Here is a 6,000-nt window from a genome sequence, read left to right as displayed (position 1 = left end):
GGATTTGCTCACAGTGAAAGGTGACGTCTATGCCCTGGGACATATCCCCAACATCATTGGTGCCATTGATGGTACACAAGTGGCATTTATCCCCCCCTCCCGCAGGAACGGACAGGTGTACAGAAACCGCAAAAGCTACCATTCTGTGAATGTGCAGATGGTGTGTTTGGCAGACCAGTACATCTCCCACGTGAATGCCACGTATCCTGGCTCACTGCATGACGCTTACATTTTGAGGAATATCAGCTTCCCTTATGTGATGGGGCAACTCCAGAGGCACCGTGTGTGGCTAATAGGTGAGCCTAAAGTCCCCACACAGTTTCATTTGCTGTCTGGTTATGGGAAATTCACTAATGTTTGGAGTATGTCTAACAGTTGTCCCTCGATATTTGCAGGTGACTCTGTCATGGCTACTGACCCCAGTGAGGAATCCGAGGACAAGGGCAGAGGAACGATACAATGTGGCACATGGGCAAACTAGGAGGACAATAGAGTGCACCTTTGGCCTCCTGAAGGCCAGATTCCGGTGCCTCCATCTGATAGGTGGCTCCCTATACTACTCACTGAAGAAGGTGTGCAGATCATCGTGACCTGCTGTATGCAACACAACCTGGCTTTGCGACGGCAGGTGCCTTTTCTTCAGGAGGATGGGCCTGATGCTGGTCTTGTGGCAGCTGTGGAGTCTGTGTACAGTGAAGAAGAAGAGGCAGAAGAAGAAGATGTAGACAACCGAAACAACATCATCATGCAATACTTCCAGTGAGACACAGGTAAGAAGATGGAACTGCTTCCCACGTCTCATACTATTGTAGGACCTAGCATAAGTCTGCCTTTTTACCTCTGTGTATGGACCCTGACTTGTCACTTTGGCTTTCCATTTCACAGATCTGGGTCCCAATTTGTGCCCTCTGCCATGTTTACTCCAGTGTCAGGGGCCCGTTGGTGTGCCACTGTGTCCCTCATGGTGCTGACAAGGTCTGCCAGCAACCCTGCAATGGTGACCGTGGTGGTGTTAATGGACTTCAAGTCCTCCCTGATCCCCACGTAGTGTTCCTCCTGCAGCAGATGGGTCTCCTGAAACTTGGCCAGTACCGTGCCCATGGCCTCCTAGGAATGGTGGTAAACTCCAAAGATGTAAGAGAGTGCCTCGTGGAGTGTCGTTTCCTTGGGCCTGTCCTCCCCCTGTCGCACAGCAGTCCTCCCAGATTCCCTGTTATCCTGTGCCTCTGTCCCCTGAACCGTGTGCCCACTGCCACTGACCCCAGGTCCCTGATTTTCTTGGGTTGGTGGGTTTGCCTTGGTTCCCTGTAGTGGTGGACACACTTCTGATTGACGTGTCCTGGGGACAGAGGGATGGGCCCACTGGGTGGGTGCTGTGGCGGTGTTTCCTGAGGGGGAAGGTTCTGTGGTGGTTTGGGACTGTGTCAGGGGAACCGACTGTCCCGAGGTCTCTGATGGGCCAGGCTGGTCATCTTGATCCAGGTGTGCAGAGCTGCTGTTATCACTGTGGGCCTCTTCTGTGGGGGGACTGGATATGTCTGGCACCCCCTGTCTGGGGACGTTGGGTAGGGGTCCTGTTGGGGTGTAAATGCATAGTTTTATTATCTGTGTGTGCCATGTTGTGCATTGGGTGAGGTACCCTCTACTCATGTGCTTGCATCATTGTTTGCCCTTTTGTGATACTTGGTTTGGGGTGTGTGTGGGTATCTGTACTGGACATGCTTTGGTGACGGTGGTCCATACATAGGTGTTGCATGCAGGGACTTGGTTTTGAGATGTGTGGGTTGTGATAGTGGGACATATGTGAGATGATGGAGTGATGGGAGTGAGGGTAAGGGTGGGAGTATGTGATGGCATGCAGGTGGGGTGTGGGGGATATGGTAGTAAAGATTTGACTTACCAGAGTACAGTCCTCCTGCTACTCCTGCGAGGCCCTTAGGATGCAGTATTGCCAAGACTTGCTCCTCCCATGTTGTTAGTTGTAGGGGAGGAAGTGGGGGTCCACCGCCAGTCCTCTGTACAGCAATCTGGTGTCTTGAAACCACGGAATGCACCTTTCCACGTAGGTCGTTCCACCTCTTCCTGATGTCATCCCGTGTTCATGGATGCTGTCCCACTGCGTTGACCCTGTTGACGATTCTGCGCCATAGGTCCATCTTCCTTGCAATGGAGGTGTGCTGCACCTGTGATCTGAAAAGCTGTGGCTCTAGCCGGATGATTTCCTCCACCATGACCCTGAGCTCCTCCTATGAAAACCTGGGGTGTCTTTGAGGTGCCATGATGTGGTGTGGGTGATGTGTCAGGTGCTATCTTTTGTGATGTGTGGGGGGATGTGTTGGTGTGTGCTGTTTGAGTTGCGTGGATGTTGTGTAAGTGATGGTGTTGTGTGTCTGTGGATGCTGATGTTGTGTTTGCTAATCTCTCTCTCTGGCCTTCTTCCAAATTTTTACGTTGGAAGGGTTTGTGGGTAATGTGGGTGGGTGTTTTATAGTGGTGTGAGTGTGTGGGTGTGGTGTGTGTATGTGTATCAGGTGTGTGTATTTTGAATTGTCCAACGTGGTGGTGTTTTGTAAATGTGTGTGTATTTTGAGCGCAGCGGTGCTCCCCTCATCTGGTATAAATGGGATTTCACATCTCAGGGTGAAATTGTGGAGCATGCAGCAGGCAACAATAATTTGACCACCAGACTTGTCTATGCTATGCAGATAGAAATTACAGACACACATGACAAACATGACTGACCACCCAGCCAGGCCGTCTTTGTGTACTGTGGTGTCATCAGCAGTGCGATATTGCTGTTCCGTATGATGAAGGCATCATCGACTGACCCCGGGTACCTTGTACAAACTTGTGAAATGTAGAGATCAGCCAAACAGACTACCTGGACATTATGGAGTGGAAGTTCTTTCTATTCCTACACACTTGTTCATTGCCATTTGGGGGACCCACGGCTTCATGGGTGCCACAAATGGCTACCACCAGGTGGGATGTGTGCCAAAGCATAAAATTCAGCCTTCACATAGGCTGAAGCTTCACGTTGGGGAAATCTGATGTAGCTGTCCAGGTGTTTCAACAATGCAGACAGTACAGCCTTCAAAACCAGACTGAACAAAAGCTGGGGCATCCCTGCCACTGTATTTTGAAAAGAGCCTGTGGCCAGGAAGTGAACCACTGACATGACTTGTACAATGGGTGGTATGCTATAGAGATTAGAAATGGCAGGCATCAGCTCCGGCTCCAACTGACAACAGAGATCTATGATTGTATGCCTATCCAGGTGGATAGATTTGGATGATATGTAATTTCTCCATGGTCCGCAGGTTTGCTAGTGGACAGTACACTGGAGCTTCTCTCACTCTTCTCATGCCACGGTAACTATGTGAGATAAAATCGGGATGTATGTGTATCACTCAACCTGTCCATTGTAAGTATTGAAATACATATGTCACCCATTATGCTAGAACATGCCACATGAAAATGTACAAACATTGTACACAGCACGATAATGACATTCTTACCATGTTTCACATTTATAAGACAAAAATACCATATTTCAGATTGCCATTAGTGTGCTGACTATGACACTAAAGTTACATTACTCATAACTCATCACGTTTACAACCTGTACATTCATCCTGCATATTACTACATGTTTGCTCAAAGCCTGTAGTGAACGCAATGTTATAGATATGTTTCACAGCTTGTGACTTAACTTTGAATTAACTGTGCTGATCATTTATTACCCTTAAAATGGCAGCTGCCTGACCTAATGTACTGGACATTAGGTATGGACCTAACTACTCTGGTGGAAGTCATCATGATGATAGGTGTGTACAACTGCAGTGCACATTGCCATTGCGCCAATGGCAATATCCGGCAGTGGTGACGGTGTCTTACATGGCAGACATGACAGCCATCTCATACTTCATCTCTCACTTGACTCCTGACACTACTGCCAGCAAGACCTCCATGACCTGAGCTGCTGTGTATTTGCTCTGGGAGCAATCATGCCACTTCCTACAGTCGATAGGGGCCCTGCCTTCTCCCAAAAGAGCTTGTTGAGCTGGTGGAGGAGGTCCTACCCTTGTATGAACAGCTCTATGGTACACCAGAAGAACAGCTAAGTGCACCATGTACACATTTGTATATTTCCTCATCAATCCTTTGTTACGACAAACAATGGTTGATGGGTAAAGTTCAAGATGATGTCCAGGAAATGGAACAATGAAGGGTTGTGATTATATGTGTGGGTAGATGGGCACGTACATATGTGTTGTGATGGATTGTGAGTCCTGAGTCATAGTAGAGAGTGTGATATATATTCTCTGAGCCAACTACTGACTCCAATACACGATCACTGAAGGTGGTATGACAAACATTGCCAGGAATACCATGTTTACAGATATGCTTGTGGCCTGGTCATGTGTAACAAGCTAACACCGGGTGCTGGATATGCATGATGTATGCCTGTTTCAACATCACACATGGCCTGACCTCATATGGTCATCTATCTTTGTAGGGGATGTTCAAGGCCGTCTGTGTATGGCTAGTTGCACTAACTTGTTTTTCAACCTGCTTGTTTGGGTATGGAGCATGTGAACATGACATTATCCTCTTGTCTGTGTCATCCATGCTGGTCAGCGCCCATCAGAAGAAGAGGATCTGGCATGCCATCGCCAAGAAAGTGCGGACCCTGGGTGTCCACAGCATGTGGAGCACACAATGTAGGAAGAGGTGGGAAGACCAGAGACGCTGAGCTCAGAAGACCGCATAGGCCCAGTTGGTGATGTCTTCCCAAGGAGGACGGGGTGCCCGTCGGACCCCCCTAATGGCGGTGGCCTACCCAGAGTTAGACAGGCATTTGAGAGCAGCACAGCAGCCACAAGGGGGTAAGAACAGACCTAACACAATTTTACTCCTTTACCAGGTTAGTGCCTGATATGACAGATTGTTAGCTCTGACTATCTGGTAAGTGCAAAAGGTCAAAGATCTCTAGTCAAAACATTGATATACAGTCCCCAACAATGGTGCACAAGTGTATAGGGACATATTACCTATTTTGTCCCCTCTGTACAAAACATATGGTGATGCACTTGCGCCAGTGTCACATGTGTACCACTGTACTGCTTCTCATACTCTGGTAGTTGTTTATTCCCACCTACAGTTAAATTCTCCCAATAGCATGATGGTAAGTTGTCTAGGTCCTTGCTCTCTTTCTATTGCAATTTCTCTTGATCCATGTGTATGTGCAATACTGAGTCATTCCTACTTTTCAAAAGGTTTCTTAAGAGTGACAGCATCATGTGAGGCTGAGACGTCTATAAGACATTTCACATGACATACTTGATTAACGTATTCAGACCTGTTACAAGGTGATTCCCCTTTGTAAGAGAGGGATGAACATAGAGCTTTGTAATGTCACATCTGAGTGGACAACCTACATGTTGGGAACCATGATGATATTGCTAGACACCTATTGGATCGCATCTTTTGGTGTCAGGGCTATGAATGTTGGTACCATGTTCATGTTCTGTAGGTGGTAAAATGGCTACACAGCATTTTCCTTAGCCATACTGTTATAGGCATGATGAGACATCTTAGTTACAATCTTATCAGTTCTTTGCCAACATCATGTGTACATTGCCCATTCCTGTCATGATTCCACACTGTAAAGAGCTTCATACATATTTTTGTTGCTATTTAGGATACATTTAGTGAGTCCTGGCTGTATGGAAAACTACTGTTTGCACTGACACCAATGTGGTGCAGGTATGGTAGTTCACATGCACATGTGAGTGGTATGGTATGTGTATTCAGGCATTTGGCTTGCATCGTGGTTGGTGTACTTTTCAAGGTAGTATCATATGTCGTTTGTCTCGCTCATTTTTTCACAGGCAGATGTAAGGCTAGCCATGTCTGATGTGTGGATAGTTTTTTTTCCATCCAGTCATTGGGCTATAGACCTTCAAGCACATGACAGTGGCTCATTGCCTTGAAGCA

This window comes from Pleurodeles waltl, chromosome 3_1, assembly GCF_031143425.1.
Source record: "Pleurodeles waltl isolate 20211129_DDA chromosome 3_1, aPleWal1.hap1.20221129, whole genome shotgun sequence".
Lineage (NCBI taxonomy): Eukaryota > Metazoa > Chordata > Amphibia > Caudata > Salamandridae > Pleurodeles > Pleurodeles waltl.
The sequence above is the reverse complement of the archived record's forward strand: the minus strand, read 5'-3'. Positions refer to the sequence as shown.